This window comes from Bombus vancouverensis, chromosome 13, assembly GCF_051014615.1.
Source record: "Bombus vancouverensis nearcticus chromosome 13, iyBomVanc1_principal, whole genome shotgun sequence".
NCBI lineage: Eukaryota > Metazoa > Arthropoda > Insecta > Hymenoptera > Apidae > Bombus > Bombus vancouverensis.
In genome coordinates, this window is record NC_134923.1 from 7,694,975 (window position 1) to 7,719,753 (window position 24,779).

The window sequence follows — 24,779 nt, forward strand, 5'->3', positions numbered from 1 at the left end:
TATTAGCGAAACTTGAAAGAGCACAAGCGTATGAACTGACGGCATTTCTTTAATGAAATCGTTAAGAGGAATCATCTTACTAGAAATATTATCGAAGATGTATAATTAAACTCGCAATTTACGTCCGCAATCGTTATTAATTTCGTTCCAGCGCAGCCCATGTGACTCGATTATAATTATTATTTCGTTACAGAGTAGCCGAGAAAGGCGTAAATATGTCGGATACTAATTGCTAATTAATTAATGAAATGGAAAATTTTGTAAGGTTGTATTCCGACAGTTGTAAGTAATTGAAGCGACGTAACGTACGCGTCAGTGGAACAAGAACATCGGTTCAGACCGATTGCCTTCCTAATTTTCTGTCACGTTGCGGTTAGACTTTGTTTCATATTGTGATTCCAAATATATACATAGAAACACAACGATTGTACCAAATAATGAAAACACATACATATGCCACATACATATTATGCATACACATATACATATATCACATGTTTCCATTATTTCGTCCAATCTCTGTGCATATACATATATTTACATTTTATCAGATAAATGTATTCGCTGTTACTAAAGCAATTAAAGAAAGGAAAAGTGAGAGAAGAGAAATAAGAACGATACCAAAGCAACTTAAGGAGATAACGGCGTGGCAATAGTAGATTCTTTTGTGGTCTTTAATTATAATTGTAGGTTTAGATGGCGCTAAGTTTAGACGTAAATAGGCGTGAGAGCGTGAAAGTGTGGGATGAGTAAGTGCGACTACATTCGATACGATTGAGTAAGTATACGGTATCATACGTGTAATCCAAGTCTATTTCCTGGCCGTGAGATCGAAATTAAATAAATACCTAATTATCTAAATTCACTTTGACTAAATGAGAAAAATCGCAAAGAGAAAGAGGAAAGAAGAGTTGATCAGAGCTCCAAGCTAATTGCTTCATCTACTCTTAACACTTAATAGAACGCGTGCAAGAGGTTCTATTTGCGCGCGAATAATTGATCGTGCGTGGGTCTACGATCGAAAAAAAACACAGGGGGCGGACGAGGTTAGGGGTTGGGGCAGCTTCCTGTGCCGGTGTTGGCGGCACGCACGAAAATGTTTAACGCAAACGAGCATAATGGGATCTTTGGTGGAACAGAAACAGAAATAAAAATCACGGTAGCTTCTTGGGGCATCGCGAGGCTTAATGGGGTTAACCCTGGCTAACCTACGTATAATTAAAAACAGAAAATGATCCGAGACGAATCGGGATTATTGATCCGGCGGATTTTACGTCGACGTTTAAGGGCCACGGCCAACGTCGATCTATCAATTCGTACAACGCGCGGAATTCCTCTTTTGTATCGTCATATCCCGACTTACGTACTCCTAAGTTACATCATTCTGTTCGATGAGTCGATAAGAACTGTTTCACAATTCGATCCGAACAAGGAAAATATTAGACTAAAGATTCATGAAATTTTTGACTGTTGTCTAGCATTTTTCATATATAGCAGGAAAGATTTTCATTTTGTACGGCCCAAACAAAAGGTGAAAAACAGCGATTTTTTGATCGAAGAAAGAATCATACATCAATAGACTGAATCTTTAAAAAGAAAGGAACGGATAAAATAATATTTAGGAATAAAGAAAAAAATAATAATTTTCACATGATTGTCTATTGACTCTTCCAGAACTCTCAAGAAGCTCTCAAGACTCTTTCATCCATTCGCACAGAACTCTCACTCCTACATCGTCTAGATCCGCTCTTAATCACGAAGCTCGGTTTCAAGACTTCCTCTAATGGCACTGATAACGGTGACGAGCGTTAACAGAACTATGGACCGAGTTTATTGTGCCGTTTCTCTTCGAGGTGAGACAAACAAAGCGTGCGAAAGCCAGAGGCAGGAACAACTCCCAGGCGGGTCTCGTTAAAAGAAAAACTGGCAATGAATTCCTCTTTATCCGGAAATCTACCAAAGAAAGAGCACGTAAAAAATTGGTGGCAGACTAGCTGCGAGAGAAGAAACGATTACGAGCGGTTCATCGTTTCCACGAACCGCCACGAGATCGCTCGAAACGAGTTCGTAACCCATCGAATCCGATCTCCAATCGGGTCGTCGACAGCGGAAAGGTAAACACGGTAAAACCTTCCGTAAGAAACGAGACTTTCTTCTGCATTGTAGTTTGCTCCATCCCGTAAAACTAACCGCTGCTTGTTTACCGATTACCTCTTACTTACGCAGTTTCGCGTAACTCCTTCTCTGACCCGGCCATTTCGCCCGGCAACTGGGACTTGGTGGCTCGGGGAACCTTCTATGAAGCTGTTAGCTCTCTGCAAACGACCGAATTACCGGTGCGAACTGAATTGTCCCGTTGGCGCCACGTTCTTGCCGGTCAATTTGCGGAATCGTGTTGATCTTGAGGTAGTCGAGTTGCGAGGTTGTTAATTTATCTGTTTAGCGGTGTGTTTTGAAACGAGAGGTTCGATTTAGGTTAAAATTGTATTACAGAAATAAGAAAACGTTAACGTGACATCGATAACAAAATCATTAGCGAGGTGGTTGTGCAATGGCTTGCTTAGAATTCCACCAATATAATCATGACAGTCGTGTTTCGTCGTAACGCTAGTCAAATTTCAGAAAGTTTTGAAAAACATGCATAATATGTACAAAACAGTTGTGTAAATATCTTCATTGAGACGAGACATCATGTTATTATTACCATGTAAGGCGACTGTCAGTGCTCTTCGCTTATCTTGCAACACGTAAAAGAATGAACGAAAGGCTAAATGTCAAAAAATGTCATTAGCACGTCGTTGGTTGAAGCTTCTCGCAATTTACGGTTATCCCTCGATCAGATTCGCCGACGAGGATCAGTAAATCGCGCGATGGCAACGGCAGTCAACAGGCAAACGGCACGGTACAACCGTGGGATTCGCGCTAAGGATCCTCGTTCGCTCTGCACCCTCTTGGCTGCCGTTCTCTTCAATCTTCCCTTAATAATTGTTTTTTGCTCTCGTGTTTACGAGGACCGGCCAATGATACGCATTACGCGTGGCGCTGATTGCTCGGCCCAACTTTTAGTTCCCTCTCGCCCCTAATCTTCCCCTTCATATCGTCCAACTCTCTCTTTCTCTTTCGATCCTCTCGCCTGACCAACAAGGAGCGTCAAACAAATACGCGTCCTTGATTTTCCTCAAATGGTTCCCGGCTATTTTTTTCTTCTTCCTCGTGGCAGAAATTTCAAATTGCAGCCAGGTTTCCAATCGTTATTAGGTCACGAATTTTTATGCATTTGTGGTTCTGTCGTGAAACGCAAATACTTAGACTACACATAATACGCAAAAGTATATATTGTGTCTAAAGCACTAGGTATAGGTACCTGTTGCAATGAAACAATTTTCTACGTAGATTCTCTACCTGTTGCAATAAAGCAATTCTCCATTTAGGTTTCATTTTTTTGGTCCCATTACGTATAAAAGAAAATAAGTGAATCCATACCAAGGATTCGTAAGTGACGTAAAGATTTCTATAAGGTGAGAATGAAGTCGAATTTGGATCGGAATTAAAAGAAGGAAGATTCACGACATAACCAATAGTGTTTATTAATCGATCCAATATAAGCACGAGAGAGAAAACAATCGTGAGAATAACGTTGAGAACCGGCCATTCCAAGATACTGATAATATTCTAAGAAATGTTAAAAATCGAAGACTGAGGAATAAAAGTAGTTCTTGCTACTTGGCGTATCGATTGAGGTAACTTTCCTATTCGATAGGAATCTCTACGGAAATAGAATTAAAAATCTAGAACCTTCAGTTAAAAGAAATGAACCCCCTTCTCCACTCGTTATCGTAGCTTTTTGTATTTTCATTGTTCCTTGTTTGCTATGTAATAACAACGTAGGCAACTATAGAGCTCGCAAGCATTAGGCTCGTTAGAAGCCAACAGAGCAAAATCTGTATGGGTCTTACGTGTAATCGACGGAAAGAAAAAGAACTGGCGCCAATTGGAATAGGATAGAAGGGGGCGCCCGTAAACATGGAAAAAGACGCGGGGCATGGCTGCATATTTATAAAATGCAAATTCTAATTGCGGTAACAGCGACGCGAAATTAATGATTGCATTTAAAACGCTTTATCAGCGGCTGGCACATTTTAACTCACGTAATAAGCAGCCCGTGCTCCATCGCGTGTATAACAGTGTTCGGTCGGATGAAAAGCGCGGTCGCATAAATTTTTATTAAAAAAAGAACCGACTCTCTCCATTAACCCTATCGAACCTCGAAACCGTTTCATTTTGTTACACGAAGAAATCCGAGAAAGTTAATATCAATATTGAGGCTACATGAAAATTTAGAAAACCTAATTCAAGCGAAACTGCTTCGTTTTTTCGTATAAAGAAGCTCGTGAAAACAAATACTAATATCAAATCAATATGAAAAATGGAAAGGTTTAAAAGCCGAATCTAATCTGTATTACTCATTCTGTTACACGAAGGAATTCAAGGGAACAAATATTGTTATTAGACCAGTATAACAATTTCAAGTCACCTAGGACAAATCTGTTCCGAGAAAATGTATTGGAAAATACTGATTTTTTGTACATAATTTAACAATGAGCTTCATCAAATCTAGAAATATTTTATAAAAATTGACACCGACATGCGAAGATACCTAATATTAAACCTACATGAAGAAAACATCTATAAAATACCTGCTCGGCTAGACGTATTCTCACTTAAATTATTAAGAAGATATATTACAAAGATGACTAGAATGGATAAAACACGATGTTATCGTATGGATAAAGGCAACTGTCGCTACAAATACACAGCACGATGATAAATTGAGAACTAGTTTTAGAAAGAATTAACAGTGACGGATAATTCCACCTTTGAATCGGTATATGTGTACTTCAAAGTGGATAGCGTTTATTAGTTTGCAAAACGATATTTTATAGAACAGGCCGGACATTTCGCAAGTTTTAGTGGACAGATGACGCGGAACGGAGGCACCGTCAAAAGCAAAGCTAACAGCCGAGCGAACATATGGCGTGGCTAGCGTGATCTTTCGGAAAAAATGAACAAGTTTTCGTGCCGTCGACCCACCGAACACCGCTGTTTCTCCGCCTATTGGGCGGTACTTGCGTTTTCGCAAACGCGTTTGCACAAGTCTGCAAACAATCGGTCGTGTTTGCCGTTGCACGTTCGCCCCTACGCTCTATGCTAGTCTATACAACCCTGAGAAACTTTTGTCAACTAACTTTTCCTGGAGAGGATGATCCTCGAACAATTCGATCCTCGAAAAATTATCGAACAATTCTGAATTACAACTTCTCGAATCGACAAAAAACGACCGAATTTCCGAAAGCAACCCAGGAAATATTTCGTAGTAAACTGATACCCTGGAGCATAACGAAGATTATAAAAAAAAGAAAACATAACGTATTTCTGCGGCTTATTTTATTTTAACGTCGTTTTATAAATAGGAAAAAATATTTGAATATGAAATAGTTAAAGATGGAAGGAACCTGATTGTTGGGGCTATTCCCTTAAATTATATAATAATATCAAATAAAAGAATAATTGAAGTTTCGTTATTGCAACAGTTCCTTCAATTGGCAAAAACTTCAAGAAACTTGATCAAAGCAACCGTACATACATCGATCTGATATCTATTTGTTAATATATTATCTTCATGAGAAACTCATCGCTTTATTATATAATGACATCTCTGAATCCTCGAAAATGTTGTCATAAACGAAGTTCTACTGTAAACGAAAAAAAAAAAAGAAAAAAATACTGGAGGATAACTCGGAAGAGAGGAACGAAAATATCGTTTACTATTAATCTGCCAATTTATTTCGCCGAAACATTTTAACGCGAAACTGGAAACACGCAGGTGCCTCGTTACTTCCCGTTTCCCCACGATGCAACCTAATTACTCTGAGGACCCCTTCGTTAAACAGTGATAAACATCTCGACGATTAATAAGGAGTACTGTTTTCTTGATGCCAGTTGCCGATCCCCGGTGCAGCGACGAATTCGCCGATTCCGTCCGAAAACGACAAAAATGTGGTAAAAGGTGCGATATAAAATAAAACGAAAGAGACAAGAACCTGGCTTGGCCAGTGGCCTCGAGTTAATTGCAATCCTCGTCCCTCGTAAATTAGTTTTCCATTCGTTACTCTGGCGTGTTTTGGTATGTCCGAAAACGTGTTCGTTAAGAATTAATATTGTAATTTTTAGAGACAGTTAATGGAATCTGAAGACAACGTAATGTAGCATTTATATACTTAATGATTAAGTTGTAATGTTATAATAATAATATCTTAAATGATTGGAATTTTGAAATCCTAGAACAAGTAGCTCGCTGTTTCTGGCAATTATATAGTTAAATCGCAGACTTTTACGTCTTTATGGGAAATTTGAACGAACAAAACTGCGCACAATGTGTACAATAAAATATGCAATAAAATATGCAAATTTCGATTTAAATTCCATTTCCTTTAGCCACATTCATGAGTCCTCGATCCAATTATAACAATACCAGACGTAAAACGCATTTCGAGATATCGTTTAACAAACTTGCTTGTACAGCGTACGCACTAGTGTTTGCGTATTCATCATTTGCATTCAAAGAAGTACAGTTGACCTTCTTGAGAAACAAACTCCCTTCCCTGCTTCTCTATCGTGCATCTTCTTTACCTCGGTTCTTTTAAGCTCGTTAAATTGCATGAGTTCTTAAGATCTGAAGATTTGTCCAAAGTATTCCTATGTATAGAAAAAAAGAGCGATTAGAAGAGCTCAACGTTTTCTTCGGGGAGAAAAGACTGTTTCCAGAGTCGGAAAAGGACACGTGTGGCGCAGAGTCCAGTCCTCCGGCCATGAGACGACATGTAATTTACGACATGACCCTTGACGAGTGATTTGCAGACGTCTCGTAACGAGACCCATGAATGACTCTGACTCTACCCTAATCGCATTCTGCAGTTTGCCTTCCTCCGGCCACGTCTTCTTTTCATGCGGCCTCTCGTGAGAAAAACTTGCACGTTTCTGTTTACTTTTACAATGCTTCCAGCAGTGTATACGTTTCCTCGCGAATTCATCGGTAAAAGAAGAAGAAGAAGAAGAGAAGACGCGTGAACATTCCTCGTTTTCCAAGTGAAATTTAAACAAAAACGTCCATTCAAGCTACTTAGGTCGTGTAAACTTTGAAATCTCTAAATTATTTGTTTCCACATAGGCATACATGTTATCAATAATATCGTTGATAATATGTCGACTAAACGAATTATTTGCTTCTAAGTAACGCATTTATGGTCGATTATGGATATCTCGATTTTTGCGAAAATAGAAGAAGAAGAAAAAAAACAAATCTTTTCTAAGCAAAATTAAAACAGAAAAGTTTCATTTGAAGGTAAGTTCTGTATACGTTGAACTTTCTAAATTATATAGTTGTTTGTAGGTATAGACTCTTGGTAACTGGTAAGGTATTAGTGGTTGGTTATCGATACTTTAGCAATATGTGTGTTCAGTGAAGAGATAGTGCGTAACGAATCGACTAAACGCTACGAGGGCACGTCCACTTAAGAATGAATCTCGTCTTTCCTTTTCAACAGACTTTTATTCGATCGAAAGAAACAAGAGAGATAAATCTATATCAATGCTTTGATAGAAATGGCTCACGAAAATTTGTATCATTTGCACGTCATGTATTAAAATAATAGATTATACTTCTTCCACGATCGTAACATATCATATTAATCTTAAAAACATAATTTTTAGTTGTTGAATGAAAAACATTATATCAATATGTTCTATATTAAAATAGAAAAAAAATAAAGTACGATTTTCATTGAATTTTCCCTTTCTGGAATACTGGAGTACCATGTTACCACAAGTCCTCGGTAGTATAGTGGTCAGTATCCCCGCCTGTCACGCGGGAGACCGGGGTTCGATTCCCCGCCGGGGAGAAATTTTTTTTTCCATCCATAAAATTATATTTTTAGCTATTTACGTATACTGACGCAAAAATAAAGTATTTACAAAAACTATCGAGTGATTCTGTTCATGATAAACCGCGCGTCTTACCAAAGAATATGTCAGACCGAAGTATCCTATATCATATGTATGTGTATGCTATGTATGTACAGAGGCATAGAATAACAGGCAGAGGACAAAGGAGTTTGGCCACATTGATCTGGCAACGAGGCTCTTGGATTTTCATAACAAGGTCATTCTTTCTCGTGACGACGAATAGAAATGAGCGAATACCAGATTATCAGAATATCTTGGCCTCGTATGCAATGTTACAGCGAAATCGAAGTGTAATAGAATATTGTACAAGATCATTGAACTTTTGTAAATTGCTTACAACTGCATCGATGAACGATCGTTGCAACTTCAATTAAAAAAGACTAAACGACACCGACGACGACTAGAAATACTATAATAACATGTAGTAAAGTGAGTAATTCAGCGAATAAGAGAAACTACTCATCAATGAAGATTCTTATCAACCGGCCATAAATCACAGTGTTGCCTAATTCCAAAGCTCCGATTCTAAACAGCAAAGCAGCCCAACAATCGAATAAGATTTCCATTTAGCCTCGCTATTCCTTTCACATGAATGAATTTCAGCAAACAAAAATCCAATTAATCACCGCGATTAATTCCTAACGCAACTCATTACACGGTTGAAAATCGTGCTGGAAACCAGCGAACTATAAAAAGCGAAGCAATCGAATCAGTGTGTTCGCGTCATCGAGCATCGTGATACGGTACCATCGTTCTCGAGGGCCGCGTGTTTCGCTAATTACCCAAACAATCAGCGAAATTCCGATGCGGCGCTAATAGTCGCAAGACAAATCGGCAAGCGTCACGAAACGATTCCTCACGATTGTCCAGCGCTCTCCTTCTCTCCCTTTTGTGTGTGCTACGTCACGAAAAATCGCGGTCTCGTTTGATGGCAAAACGGCCAAAAAATCCTCTCACGTGCCGTTAATGGCGGCCTGGATGAGAAAAACGAAGCGAATTTTCCACGGAAGCGGGCGAATTTTGGTGGCAAAAACGGGCGGCGCGTGCTGACGCGACCGGAAATAAATTCGCCGCCAAGTTCATTTCCATATCTTCGTGGAATAAATATTTCTGTTTAGCTAGAATCGTTGGAGAGAAAAACCGGGCGAGTTTTACGGTCGTCAGAAAATTATGAAAATTTTTGCCGCTGCTCTATGACGAATTCCTTGCAATTATCGGATCGAGCGTGTTTTGCGTGTTGCTTAAAAATGAATAGATACGATTAAAGAGACAAGTACTCGGTAGGATACACGTAAACAAGAAGAGAATTCTTTCGGTAGAAATAAAAAGGGAAATATTTCCAATATTAAAAATATTCAAACATAAGTCAACGAAATCTTATTTATGTTTTCTCAGTCTTTTTCGTTATTCGATAATACAGAAACTGTTGCTCTTTTTGTTTCTACAACAGGCCAACTGTACGAATACTTTTGTGTCTCCCTGTATTTTAATAATAATTAAATCGTAACACAGCGAAATTATATGAAGATATGTATTAAAAATGATCTTTCAATATGATTCTTTAAATTCGCTGATGTCAAATATCACGCGGGTACTCGCAATGTTCTTAAAAAAAACGACCATATCAAAATGCGTGTCGTGTTAGTAGATTAATCTCGCTGACTGTCAAGGAAAAGCGCGATACTATGGCAACTCGTTCTCCTTGTTGAACGGGTTTGTGCAAATTCTACGATTATCTCTATCTTAATTTGATATTTCAATTCCGCTGGGATTTATCTCCATCTGGTGAAATATAATGTCGTTATCTTTCGGGATAAATATTTATATATTTCTCGAACGCGGCGTATGTAAATCATCGAATTCGAATAGAGAGATTGAACGTTATCGACAGAGAGAAAAACTTAATGTATAAATCAACCGTGTACTCGCGCAGTATATTGAAACATGTAAATATTAACACTAACGTGACAGTTGTAAAATAACTAAATAAGCTTACCCGACTTACGGACAAGAATTCTATGCGAGGAAATTTCTGAACACTGACCTGCAACAAAAAATCCGACATTTACATAACGGAACTGAATTATAAATTTTTTTTTTTCTTTCTAATATTATCTACATTTAATTAAAAGGTAACACTTCTGTATTCATAAATGAATCTTTAACATGATTCTTTAGTTTCTTAATAATGAAATATGCTGAATTGAAATATATTGCACAACTAAATACAGTATACGCGAATGAATATAATTAACCTTTTCCTGTTCACAACTCAGATTCGTCCACCGCTATACGTTCTATCTCCTCGTGGTTAGGGTAATATGTTAAAACAAGGCACCTTCGGTTCATCAAAAGCTAACGGAGATAAGTTAGAGCCGCGGAAAAATTCCACGATAAAAATTATCTAACATAAAAGGTAGCAACATCATACATAAAAATACTAATCTCGTCCGCCGCTATATATGTGCTATCTTCTCGTTATTAAGATGATTCGTTAAAACAAGCACTGCCGGTCGATCGAAAGGTAACAGAGATAAATTACAGGCACAAAGAGAAAAAGTTATCACGATGTCACAATCTGTGTACTCTCGCATCTCGTTCGATATGTATAATACCAATTCCGTGAAAATTCGACGCCTCTGCGTGTGTGCACGCGCGTTCCTCGGCCGCGGCCTCTAAGAAAAGGCATGTGGCAGGTGGCCGCACGATAGTTTGCATATTCATCGGTTTCTCGCTTATCGGTCCCATATTATCACGGCGTGCTTAATTGACTTCAGATTCCCTCATTAGCGCTAATGGGTTAATTCCAAAACTGTTCCACCGTAAGGCGCCAACAAACCGCGGACAAGAGCGCGCTCGCGCCCGCGTCCACAAAATGCAACGTGAGAATCGTTTTTGCCAGATCGGCTCACGGCTCTCTGCCCGATAAGTTCAAGGAAATTAAATTCGATTATTAAGAGTTATATTGCGACAGATAGTAAAAAGACTCGAGTACATTTTTATTCACATTCGAGGAACTTTTTAGCCGACCTTTCATTTGTATCTTCTCGTTGGACTTTTTCATTAAGAAATTGGCGCAATTTTTATTCCGCTTCCAGGAATATTTCTTCAGCTTCTATTTTCTTCTTCTTGGATCTCTTGGTAGAAAAATTTGCATATTATTTCTTTGAATATTTATATTATACGTTTGGTTAAACTTGTTCGTCGAAATATTTACGTAATTAACGTTATTTCGTTTAAGCGCGATATTTCACGGCTGACTTTTATTTTGTTTTTTTTTTTTGTTTTTTTTTCTTCCAAAAGGAGAGGTATATGACGAGGTGCGTTTAATAAGAAAGCAAGAGTAAAGAAATCGCGGGGGTGGACATAAGTAATCTTAACGCAATTTTTCAAAACCGAATCAGCCGCGAGGAAGACGAATAAAAGGAACGATGCAACAAACAATGGTAACGGTTCGCATGTTTCGTGACAATGTGTCATAAGAGGACTGCAAACATACGTAAGCACGTATAGCAGCTCTCAGTGATACAACGACATGTAATAATTGTGTATAATATAAAGAGCACAGAATCGTGTAACAACGTGCGCAATGCAGCATATCGATTTAATGAAAAGCACCGTCGTATCGAACGCATAAAGCATAAGTGTCGTTGCACCAAACGTCCGACCACATTCCAGCAGAATTTATTGCAAAAATAACATTTAACCAACGATCTTAATCTTTTACAGCCAACTTAATTACGTGTAATCAACCTACTCTTTATTCTCTAAAAACATTTGCAATTTCGTTTCCATTCTGTATTAAATTTAATCGAGTGCCAACGATAAATAACATTTGTTATTTGCATTTAATGCCATTTGAAATGCACGTTTTTAAAGCCCGGAAACATTCTTTCGTTCGAATTTTCCATTTCGCCTCTATTCTCTGTCAATTTGATCAAATACGACAAAAGACATCTTTACGCAATTTTATTTAAAAATACACGTTTGATGCAATCGAAAGAACATTTTCATACAAGTAATCGGACAATTTAGCGACTTCCAAAGTTCCACGAAATCAAGGTTTATCAGACACAGAAAAGTTTGTCCAGAAAACATGGAAGAGAAAATATGTCGTGAGGAAACACAGTGATCAATTCTTTACACTTTGCTGACTATAGACACCTTTCGGTGCATGTCGTGTCTATTTTCCACCGACAAGCTGCTGCAATAACAATAATCGATAGCGAACTGACGCTGAACAATCACGTCGCGATACAACTGCAATTCCCTCTTGAACTGCAGTAGGGGGAGATACGAAAGGCTGGAAAGTTTGCGACTATATCGCGATTAGAGCACACCAGTGACAGACTTTCGCCGTCCCACGCGTCTCTGGACTTCGTAATCGAGGATGTAATTTAAACTACTTACGTCCAGACTGGACAATTTGTCGGTAAGTCGGACATTCTCTGACCACTCGTTGGAAAATCATCGGGCATTTAATAGAATCACTGTCCTTTCCCCATCTTAGACATGACTAGTCTTCAATTTTTATTGTCCAAGAAGAAGATCAACGTAACATTTAAGAAACTCTTGTCCTTTACAGAATTTTCTGCAAACATTTCTCAACGATCTTCCGAGTTTCGTTTATCCATTTTCGTATCTCTTTGTTTATAAAGGTTTCATAAAGATCCAATAAGAGTGACAGTATATAGAAACGGCTTCGACCAACGTGTCTAAATTGGCAAAGCTAGTAAACTCGTTAAAATATAATTAGCGAAAGAAAGAAAATTCACAGGATACTACAAAATAGAGCTAGCGTAAAGGAATCGAGGCAAAAATGGAACATCGCAAAGTACAATATCAATGTTGCTGACATCGAATGCGAATCGTCCAACAAATTTCCAGCGTTTACTAACCAGAAACAAAGTAATAACGAAAAGTAAAAGGGAAGGGGTTAAGCGTTAGGAGAATGAGAGGGAGAAGCTTAGAAGAGAAGGGAACGATAGAAAGGAGAGAAAAGGCCAACTGTAACTTAACTCGACGCCCCGATATCCGATCCTCCCTATAAAAATGCACACGCCACTCACGTCTATGTAAACAAACGGACATCGAATGGTCGAGTGACTCTCTTTTTCCGGTTAGCTACACCTATTAGCTGGTATGTAGATCGTATAGCAGTCATTGCAGTTCCTGCAACAGGCCAGCCCAGGTAAAGGTACTCCTCCGATTCGCGAAACGCGACTCTTTCTCGCGCTGGAACTCGAGTCGTTCGGTGAACCTAAACTGGAGTTCTCTTCTACCAAAGCCCGTTGCATTTTATGTTACACCTGCTACGCGTTTTATCCGGCCATCCTCGCCGCTTGCTTTTTAATAGCTATCCATTTGCTTCGGTTTGCTCTTCAATGGCAGATACTACATGTCCGAACGATGACGTCGTTATCTGAGATATTTGACGAAGATAACGGGGTTCGCTGGTGGATGTACTTAAGCTTTTATCGAGGAACAGATAATTGGAAATTGATCGTTATATTAAATGAAGTTTTACAACAGGATGGGGGAAAAATGACCGGAGGAAATTGATTAAGATTTGTCTTATGAAAAATCGAACACGATCGTGTCTAGTGGACTGTGTGCAGGCATTAAAATCTCCAACGAGAAGCAGCGCGCTCGAATCTACGAATAAACAGAAGTTAAACCGATCAACTCCGTTTCTTTTATTAATTCCATAATTCGGATACGAAATTAGTAGATTGTAGATATATATGCAAATTAATCTTTTGGGGATAGAATTAGGTAGATAGAAGCTAGATAGAAAATTATTTTACTTACTAAATACTACTACAGAGAAGTACTATATTTTGGGAAATGTGTATATTTTTGCCTATTATGTGTGCACTGTACACTACCAACCAAAAAATTTAGGATCAATTCTTCGATGATAAGTAATTTATTCATCTGCTAATGCGGATGTTATGGCATTACGATTAAATTAAAGATTTCTTGAGAATCGTAGAAGCAACGTAGGAAAGTAGATGGAAAGCATAGAGATTCGAGCGAAAAGAAAAAAAACTGACGGAAAAATCTCTAAAATGGCGACACCGGATCGGTCGCGTAACTGTTGCGTACACCGCTGCGCGACTATCATGTTGCAACCGCGTCTACCGATTATTCTTAAAAGCGGCCGATTTTTCAAGCGATCGACTACCAGATGACAAAAACAATTGGAATAAACGCGAACGGAAGAAAATACGTACGAATTTTCCGTGTCCATTCACGCCTATTTCTTTTTCGCTTTTCTTCTTATCATTTGGAGCGGCGTTTCTCCGTAAAGTACAGTTATTTAAAATCTCATAGACATATCACCTATCTGCGAGAAACATATAATCGTGAAACTACCAAAAAAAATTAACAAAAATGAACATGTTACGTTTTTCTCCTGTGCTTGTCATATTGAAAAACATGTCCGTACAAATAGTATCTTATACAAGTTACTGCACAAGTTTATTCTGTACAAATCTGAAGGTTAAATTTTCAGCTGTCGAATCTTAGCTAATTCCATTTAATTCATCTACGTACAAAAATTACGATCGATACCGATAACGCTGTCGCTGATAAATTTCACAGCGTCGCATTGAACAATTGCGCAAAGACACGGGTTTGGAAGCCGAGGCCTCAGCACACGCGAAATAAATCGATTTGTTAATCGTTCGCGAGTTGCTGTGTGCGTAATGCCAGCGAATTAATTACGCTGACAACATTGATCGCGCGACCGGCCCGCGCGTGGGTGTTGCCTCGTTCAGAAACGCATTCGTCAGCCCGGGCAGCCCGGCTGATAAATTGATTTCATTCTCTCTGCGAATCGATGTCGATCTTAATACCCTTCCACGAAAGTCCATCGAACTGACAAAGGAACCTGCTTATTCACACACATAAACAGATACGTGTTTTCCATTCCATCTCAAGCAACTGTAATAAATACGGCAGTCAACAGATCTGCAAAATAATATATGCTGATCCTTATTGGACAATTGAGAAAATATGTCTTTGTTCTTAAGTACATATTAAGACAATTGGTAATGTCATAAAATATACGATAATTGATGCAGATTATTCGAGAAGCGATTGGTCAGGAGGAATATTTGTAAGAATTTTTAGTAGGAAAAGAAATTTGTAAAATTTCTTTCAAAGTGTTAGAGAGAATAACAGGTAATTTTATATATTAGACATTTTACTTTAATATACTAATAAGTTCTTCGTGATTTCATCGTTTCATCTCATTTCCCATGAACATACTACCACCAACAAACAGAGGTACAACAATTTCTACAATCAAGCAATCATCGCATCAATCGGTTTCCTTTGATCGATTATAACATCTTCGTACGTATTGTAATTACGTTGTTCATGCATCGATTATATACCAATAACTCGTGTAGCGTAATCAATTATTACTTTCGTTTGATCCGGCACGTTAATTTACTCGCATTACCCTGCGTTATTTACCCATGCTATTCAATTTATTCTCATTACCGTTATTTTGTTAAGTATCGATCAGGGATCCACGGATCCTGTTCGTATCGCGTCGCGATCGCGTACGTGAGCCCGGGAGCGCGTTTTTTCTTCCGTCTGTAATTTTATTAAATAAATCAAGTCGCTGGGTGACGGCGGCGGCTGCCGGAAACGAGCTCGCTCTTGTCCCACCTGCCAGCCGACAGCGCGCCTGAAATTATGCTAATTAATACGGATCGACCGGCAAAAACGCGGCACCTCGCCCTCGAAAATTTATACGAACGTTACGGCACATAATATTGTCCCGCGAGGCCGCTCCGTACGATTACACGATATCGAAAACATCAAGTGGGCGTTTACACTGTTAGAAGAATTCCGAAATTACGGGCGCAGCGGGCGCGCGGCGCGTTTTTCAAGCCGCGAACGATGCTTCTACGGCACGCGAGAGAAAACGATATGACGATCACGTACTTGATCTTTTGTAGGGACAGCAAGTCTCTTTACGTGAATTTGTCGACGATCTTGTCGCATAAACTGCGTTTACATTAAGTAATTTTTGCTTCATCGACTGACAATCGGTCGACCCACTTCAGCGATTTAAGTTGAAGTTTTTAAACAGAGGTTGTCCACGCGTTTATCTTTGGTCAAATGACACGGACATTCTCCAACGATTAAGCTAACCTGATCGCAAAAACGTCTAAATTAACATATTCAAATCTGATTACTCAAAACACACATGTACCGTATAAAAATTTGGAATTTAGTATGATCGTTTTAAATAACGTACCAAGTGTGTGTATATATGAATTATTCGAATTAAATCGACTCGATTAGTTGACCAAAAATTGTTCAACCTACTTAAACACGATTATACTACTCGCACACAGCCACTACAGTGCACATAAAACTTTACTCAAGGACCTTTCCCTTGCCACTGCTCATTCTTTTCCCTTTTACCTTGCAGCCAATCCGTTTCTTTCTCTTCTCAGTATCCTCGGAGCCTCCTTAAAAATTCTGTCAGTGAATCGTTCTGAGATTCTCAGCGGATGCAATTCCTGTGCAAATCTCGAATCTCTCCCACGAAGCCTCGGCTGACCGATCGGCCGACATTCAATTCCGCAGGCTCGCGACACACCTACGGTAATATCGTAATAATCGGTATCGCGGCTCGAAACGGTTAAAATAAACGCCGCTAACACGCCGATCTGGCCCCGGTCGAACACACCATAAGAGAAAATCACTCCGAGTTCTTCACCTGTTAGGTACTTGCTACCGATTTCGCGCTACGTGCACGGCTCCGCTGGCTAGCATCTTGATACCCCGACGTTGTGATCGCGAGCGTGTTATTACCCCGCCTAGTGGCTAGCTCCGAAGATTACACGTCTACAAAGTCGGCGCTGGGGCTACGGGCCGATCTCTCTTCGCCCTCCCCCTCCAGCTCTGCCTTCGAATTTGTAACAGCGATATGCACCGCAGAAATTTACATATCACCAGGAGACAAGTCTGCGCGGGAGAGAAGACTTCATTTTTACCCTTGATCACCGGCTTTTCGAACGTGGAACGCACGTTTCGCCCATCTCCGGATACACATTTGGACCTAAGGGTCTCCGGTGTGTCCGACCAACAAATTGGCGTATCGGATAAAAGCTGGCCATCAAACCGATGATGCAGACTGCGGCTAATGTTACTTTTGATGTTCCGAGTTGTTTTGTTGCGGGCTATCGATGGCTGAATATCGATGGCTGAATATCGATGGTATACGCGTAGGCTTTTCGTGGATATTTTCAAACAATCGTCGGATATCGAAAACGATCGAAATGGCAATTTTGTAATCGTTTTTGTCCACTCGCAACTTTTCAAAAGTACCAGTCTACCTTTTATTCGATACCATAATAACACAGTTCCCACGTTTTCTCTGAGATCATCTTTAAAATATACGAATTACCACTTTTTCAAAAACCTTGTCAATTTGATTGCCTTGACAAAAACGCACGGAGGTTGTTATTTCGCCTGTTCGACAGACTGTCACAATTTTCTTATGAAAATAACCGAACCGGGCGCCATTAGCCGCTACAACTTGTTGTTTCGCCTATAATACGTATCGGAAACAGCTCGTTTCGCAGATCCTTGTTTTTGCAACTGTAACGAACTAATAGGGGGAAACGAGTTCGATTGTTATTCGGTGTTTATTACGCTGCCGTAATTACAAAACCGCAACACGGGCCGGCATTCAAGTACGTGTAAATCGGCCTTTAAGCAGGCAACACCAGAGTGGCGGCGGCGGCCTATCGGTACCATTAGCATAGAAATGATACGTTGATCGACGCGTTCATATTTATTCGAAATTCCGACCGCGACAGAATATTGGTATTTACCGCGAATTCGGCCCCGCTGAACCGGCAATTTCACGCCAATCTGTAGCGCGTCGCCTTTTCATTAATTAATTCCTACCGTGCACGAGGATTCCATCTTCCCTACGGCGACCGAATGTTTATCGTAAAACGCTTTAATACACTGTCATCTCGATCTTAACATTTAATTCCTCGACGATCGGTACCAACTAACTACGTCACGCGATCCTTCTGACAAGACGATCGTATTTTTTCGTACGAATCGCCAGCTCGTTGCCCGATGCTGTCTCTTTAAAAAGTCACGTTACGCCGTAATTGGTAATTTCCATGGATTTTTTATGCGCAACTTAGTAGGTTCTTCGAGTTCTTTCAATTAACGAGCAAACTTACAATCGCATAAAAATATCCCGACAAAGGTAACACGGAATCTTCGTGATTGAAAATAACAGAAAAAGAAGAAAATAGTTTTAACTGTTTAAATATGACTGTCGTTAATAGAACAGGAAACGAACATTTCGTGGAACATGGGCGATATTAATACTGGAAAGTTTCAGACAAAGAATCGCTTATTAATCACTTCATTTGGAAATGATATAGACTCGAGAAATGAGAAAAATCTCGACTCTTTTATGACCGAGCTTTCCAACGTAGCAAAATAAATAAAACATTATTTCGTATCGTCTGTTCTATGATTACTTTACTATACGCGCCTATAATTATTGATTTGCGATTTTTCCTGTGGCTTTTTACAAAGTAAAATACGAAAGTCCGTAGAAACTGAAAATTAGACTCGCTTCTTCACGTGCGTTGTACCGATAATGATATTGTATTTAATTTAGTAATTTCATTACACGTTCCGAGAGAATGATTTGCAAAAATGTAGTCGTAAATTGCAGGCTTTGCGTAAATTTCTTTCAAAGGGAGAAGAGAGTATCTAACGATACGTAAGGCGTGCATCGATAGAAAAATAGAGAATAGCAGTTTTGTGGTAGAAAACTTGAAACGTTGCTGGAGTTCGCAATTTCGCAATCTCGCAATCTCGCGATCCCGCAATTCTCGCGGGCCGCGCATCAACCTGGTGGAAAGTCGAACGCAACCGCGTATACACAGGGCGAAGATGATGAAGCCAGAAAGGCATCGACTACCCTGTGTTTATACGGCGCGGTGGTCCGCCCCGCGAGCATTAGCTCTATCTTTGCACCGCCCAATTTCGCGTTCCTTGAATGCAAATTCTACCGAAACGAGCGGATAGCGAAATGAAGGGGATGCAGCGACGACGATGACGGTCTGACCGACTTGTCGAGGACCGGGAGCCGCTTTGCCTCGCCAAGGTCTGATAGGTCGTAGAAAAACTACGATAAAAACTTTCTCAAGCTATGAGATGAGCTATGAGATGGGCTGTGAGATGATGTGCGAGACGAGAAGCCCTTAACTTATTCACTGTTTCGTGCATCAACAGCGATGCGATTGAGAAAATTTAATTTTTCAGCAAAGTGATTTGAAGTAGAAAATAATTGACCGCTTCGCTATTCATTAACGTATAACAAAATTATGTTTCTTTTAATTTTAAAGGACGATGTCCTTTTTGTTTTGACATGATGATGCTCGATATTGTTTCATAAAATGTCGTTTATGTGCCGTTTTATTATTATGAGCGGTAGTAAAGTAATTTTTCTAAACTGGCACGTGCTTCTTACAAGTTAAATAGTATAATTATAATAGGCGGTTAAAGCTATCTCCTTTTATTCGTTGTGAAAAATAAATGGCTTATTTTCACAAGGTTATTTGTCGCAGTAAAGTGACATAAATAATAATAAATTCCAAAATGAATTCTGCAGGTGCTTATTATGATGATTGTAGTAATTTGTAACATAATTATTGTTCTCTATTCTTGTAGATATTTCGAAACGTATATCGCTATTAGGAACGTGCAAATAGAAACAACTTAAAACTTGCACGGTTGCCTTCGTTTGGACGTCAACTTTATTTATTCTTTTTTCTTCTTGCTAATAGGTAAATAATTCTCAGGACGGATTAAAACTGAAAAAAATTCAACCTGAAATTTCTTCTGGATCGAAAGAAGAGAATCGAAACGCGTGTCGATTGCGACGGTATGGCTTCACCGTGTTCTAAAAACACAGCCACACCTTGGCAGCGGGAAAAGAGGTCAGGATATACCGACCAGCGAACACGAGGCACAATGTGCGAATCGAATGAAGGTCCACGAAGGAAGAGTAACAACGATACTCGAACTAATGATACCGTCGACAAACTAATTACACGAAATAGCGGAACACCGGCCCTCGTATCGCGCTGTTTCGATAATTATTTCGCGTATTCCACGAAATTACATCCTCCCGCTTCCTCGAAACGGTACATGCGTCCTTTCCCTTCCCCCTTTTCCTTATTAATTAAACTTTCAATCCTGAAACCCCCTATTAAAAACAGATGTACAACACGAAGAATACTATTCCTATCTATAGATACATATCTAGATGAAAGTAGCATACAGTAGAATTCCATTATTTGAATCCCCCGAGAGATGAACTACATAATTGGAGTTCATGCAATAAGAAATTCATCAATCTTCGCCATTACCTATTACTACACTGCAAATTTTGATGCATTTGCGGGAGAAATACGAAGCGTACACGTAATACGGAATAATAGGTAAAATATCGGAAGTGTAATATCCCTTGTAATTTTTACTGAATAAAACAATTCTCTACTCGGATCTCATTTTTTCTAAATTACATTCACGAAGATATGCATCTGCATAAATAGCCGCACTCTACCTATTATGCGTACCTTTCGTTCACGTATAATAAAGACTTACGTAGCAACAAGCAAACGAATTAACTAAAAGTCCATTGCGATAAAAGCAGTCCAGATAAACAAAATTATTCCATTCCGCCATAGTTCTACAGCTCGATACCCGAACCAAACGTGTCCTTAAGACGTGCACATCCGCTTCCATTCACCCCTAGAACGCTTCCTCCTGTCAGTTCGAAGGAAATCGTCGGACGTTTCATCCCGAAAGCCAGTAATCATGCTAGTCGAACTTCCAAAATTGACCGAACGTATACGCAAACCGACCGATCCTTGTTTTTTTCCACGAAGCTCGATAATTAGCCTCGTTCCTCGGCAATTTAGCCATTTATTCGTTACGCACCGAGAAAGAGAAAGAGAAAGAGAAAAAAAGGAGAGAAAAAAAGAGAGCAAAAAAAAGAGAGAGAAAAAAGAAGACGATATGGCGTATGACACCGACCGCTGGTGTCTGGTCCTCGAGTAGCAGGTACTTCCGGTGCCAGAAGGCGGCCACCTCATTGTCATTACGTCACCAGAGGCTGTCATTTGGTTTTTCAAGCATCCGTTTTTCTCACCGCGAGGATAGAGGGCTTGATGATCGTAATTACACAGAGGCCGTTTCGAAGAAGGACGTTCTTAAACAGATACGCGCGTGCGTGCACGATCTGCTTCGAAAACACGGTCGATTGATCGAGGACCTGAACCGGTGCGTGGACCAAACTGGTTATCAGTTCAATATATTCCATCCTTTGATTCGCATTGTACTGGCCGATAATAAAATATGCATGTACCGATATGTGGAGCGGAAAATGGACTATTTTTTTTTTCTTTTTTTTTAAGAAAGGAGATATTTCTTATTGACAGTTTAGCTCCGAGCTGGGCTTAACACGTACTTTGTTTCATTCGATTTTGATCGGTTTTGTGTGTAGATGTTTATGTGAAAAGGAGGTAGGTACGTGAGGTTTAATGGCGAGATTGCTCGTTGTTGTAATCGTCGAATATATCTCAAATAATAAATTAATATAGAGCCGTAAACGTGAGTCGTTAATACGAAGTATAAATCGCAAAATAAAATCCCGGAATAAATACTCGTTAATGCTCGTCGCGTAACTCGATAAGATACTCGTAGATACTCTAGATACTGTTAGATACTCGATATGTACTGAGTCGCTCGCGATCGCGTCCGTTTATTTATACTGGCCGGGGGAGAGTCAGAAAACTCAAATTCGTCTTCATTCGACGATTGCATGTAGCGGCGACATTGTTTTGCCCGGAGTCTATTTGTTCTTACATTACTTGTAACCTAACGATCTTGATATTCCGAGGCAAAACAACATGATTTGAATTGTCCTCTGACTCATGTGCCGTTACATGTGTTATGAATGAATTTAGTAAGCGTGGTAATCTGTGATAATAGAGCGAAGTCAGAGGGATTCGAAATAGAAAGAAAATCGAGTTTGTCAACTCGTTAGAACCAAACGCGAATTTGATCACTGCTTGATTCCATGAGAATTGATCATTCACAGGAAGTTATCCTACATGCGAAAATAAATCTTAATATAAAACATAATGTTTTCATTTTGAATATCACTTTCAAAAACTCAGAGAAATATATACTTTTAGCTCTAAATTTAATTACTTCTATAATAAAAGGTATACAAAAAGTCATCAACAGTGAAGAAAGTGAAATTACAGAGATTGACCCTTTTTTAACATATTTTTTACCATAAGTTGTTCGAGTTGCCATGCATGGCTGAGGACGGTATAAATATATCAGTTCATTAAAGTAGATAGGTACAAGAAACAATTAATAGCTTGGTAGAGAGAAGGCGTGCATTCGTTTAAAAAGTGTTTTCCTGCCACGGTTTTGTTGGCAAGATTTAGTAGATCGGCGAGAGGATGGTCGTTTGGAAAACATTCTAGCGCAATTTATGCGCATTTAGTTCAATGATTGATGAACAGTTACGCGAAACCAGTCGTTGCCATATTCGCCGACCCAAATGCCGACTGCTTCGTATTCCGGTGACCATTAAGAAATTCAGGTGGCCATTTTTTCATTGAAAATTCGAAGTAAAATCCATCTGTATAATATATGTATCTCCTTTGCGATTTCGCGCGTTCTCCTAACAAATTAACGTAACTGTTTCATTTTTCGACAACTTTATCGTTCACAATCTCAAAGTTAAAATCTCACATGAGAAAAATATTTTTGTAGATATACCGCATCTGACCATACAAGACGATAAGAAATTGAACAAGTTGAGAAAGTTGAAAATTTGATTTTGGCTTTAGTTTGTATAAAAATGTGTATGAAAAAAATGTACGTGATAATTGTTAAGAAACTGGAAACAGCGTGGCAGATATACTTGTTATAATAAGTAATTAGTAACAGAACAAACCTCTCTTTAAATTCTACTTCTTTAGTTACGCTCATCGAAATATGAAACTTCCACATGTGCATGAATATTCACAACCTAATAATTATGCTTCATTATTCTTAATAGCTTTATTTTACGTTACATACAATACTCGACTAGTAAAGAACATATCTCGGCCGTGAAAATAATTAAAATAACAAATCAAGTCCGAGTAATAGAAAAACACAATTCTACTAACATAACAACCACTTCGAACGAATTCAAACTACCAACAACTAAAATTATTACAAAATTAGTTGTTTCGTTGTTTTATCGTTATCCCTAAGAAACAACTGAATACAAAAATGAGTGAAAAATGCGATAGTCCGCTACGGTATTTTAACATAAACTTTAGGATTATTATCTTTGTATTTGGTATTACTTTTGCATCACTCTGTATTAGCTCACCAATCCATAGCGATTGGGAACCAGTGGTGAACGAATTTTAAGGACGATCAACGAACGGCTGACAATGGAAAAAAATTCGAATCGATGATCGATCAAACGGTTTAACGGCAGGGATTGCCATCGTTATTACCGGACACGGACAAAAATCGGTTAGTGGAGGAGGGTAGAGGACGGGATGCCGCGCGCGCCAAACAAATCGTGGCTAATAAGAAGTTGATACATGGTGGCGAGCTGGAGGGGGCCAATACATAAAAATAAGATAAATTTTACACTTGGCTGGTGATGAATGGAGGGATGAATTATTGAATAGTTAAACACACAGCGCCGTACCGGACCAGCTCGCCCCGAGCTCAGGCCCAAAGCCGGATCGGTGCATCGTTCGTGGCCAGGGCCGCTTGTTTCGCCACGAAATCTCCGATTCCATCTCGTTCTCCGCCTGTCATCGATCCTTTCGCGCATTTCACTCATTTCTCGCGATGCATTCTCCTCAATAATACCGTTTCCTCCTTTACGATAATTGATTTCACTATTCCATTAGAAAATTTCTAAAGATCGCACAGCCGAGAAGATTATTTCTTTCTACCAAACGTCCTTTTCAAACTGAAACTTTCTAAATTGGAAATAAAAATTAGACGCTTCGAAGATACCGTGACAAACGTTGAAAAATTATGAAATATCCGATATAATTTTTCAAAGAAAAATTGAAACTCGAGAACCTGAATCAAAGATTCGTTGCTTTTACGGGCGAATTATTTTCCACCAGTCATCCGTACGATCGCCAAATTAGGGCAGTTAACGAGGCTTAATGAGCAATTCCGAGCGGTCGTTGGGGCTTCAATTAATTCCGCGCGCTTTTTTCCGCACGGTCAGAAGACTTTTCGAGCGGACGAAAGAGGAAAGGCGAGGCGAACGATGCCGGAGCGCTCGTCCGTTCCTGCGGCATAAATTCACCTGCACGTTTCACTTCGTTATGGCTCTATTCACAGTGCCGTAACCGCGAGGACGGATATTCCTTGCTGTGCGGCCCATTCACCACTGGCTGGGGTCCCTTTGGGCCCAGCAGCCCTGATCGCGGGTGGAAGATGCACTGCGCGTCCTGCCGATTGTTTAATCGACTCGTCCTCCACCCTTCGTCCCTCTTTTCGGTATCCTTCGTGGAAACTTTGTTTCTACGTGGACCGGACGTTATTTACAATAGACAATCAGGGATTCGAATGGGAACACAAACATTTATTCCTGTTGGAAATGAGCTGCGGGTGAAGCGGAGTTTTAATCTTTTATA

General features: G+C 39.5%; 1 protein-coding gene and 1 non-coding gene across 3 annotated transcripts in view; one reads left to right on the forward strand and one right to left on the reverse strand.

Annotated features, from left to right (window-relative positions):
- ss (aryl hydrocarbon receptor spineless) overlaps positions 1-24,779 on the reverse strand; it is a 160,084-nt gene that overhangs the window by 125,283 nt on the left and 10,022 nt on the right. The gene's annotated exons all lie outside the window — the stretch shown is intronic.
- TRNAD-GUC (transfer RNA aspartic acid (anticodon GUC)) lies at positions 7,887-7,958 on the forward strand. Its single transcript has one exon. It is a non-coding gene; the product is annotated as a tRNA-Asp (tRNA).